Consider the following 549-nt stretch of genomic DNA (forward strand, 5'->3'; position numbering starts at 1 on the left):
CTGTAGGAAAGAAAAAAGGTCAGTAGACGAATATATCGATTACCCTGATACTTACGAAGTTATTTTTAGAGGTTTATTAATTATCCACAGGGAAAAAATCCGGCATTTGAAAAAAGCTCTTCGGTTGGAAACATTAGAACGTGTGTCGAGGGTGCTTATATTTTTTTCGTAGGTTACATTTGCATTTTGGTTAGTTATCAACGTATGTCCATTTTTATTCGCCTTTTTCTTTGTTCATGGTCTTGTATTCATCTTGGCACATGGTTTTATCTGTCCTATTTTTGTCAAGTTCATGTATTCACCGTCTTTCTCAAGTCACTCTTGTAACATTCCTGTATTTATTATCTCCCTTGGTATTCCTGTTACTCGTATTCTTGCATTTATCTTCGTTCGCTTAAGCACGTATATTGAAGTTATTGCAACGACGAATTTGTTTGCTTGTTTGGATTTTTTTTAGAGTGAAGTTTGTAATCTATGATTATAATCCATGATTAGGATTACGTCTTGAAGTACTGGGGAAAAAAAAATTATGTGATCCGAAATTTTTTT

This window comes from Penaeus monodon, chromosome 23, assembly GCF_015228065.2.
Source record: "Penaeus monodon isolate SGIC_2016 chromosome 23, NSTDA_Pmon_1, whole genome shotgun sequence".
Classification (NCBI taxonomy): domain Eukaryota; kingdom Metazoa; phylum Arthropoda; class Malacostraca; order Decapoda; family Penaeidae; genus Penaeus; species Penaeus monodon.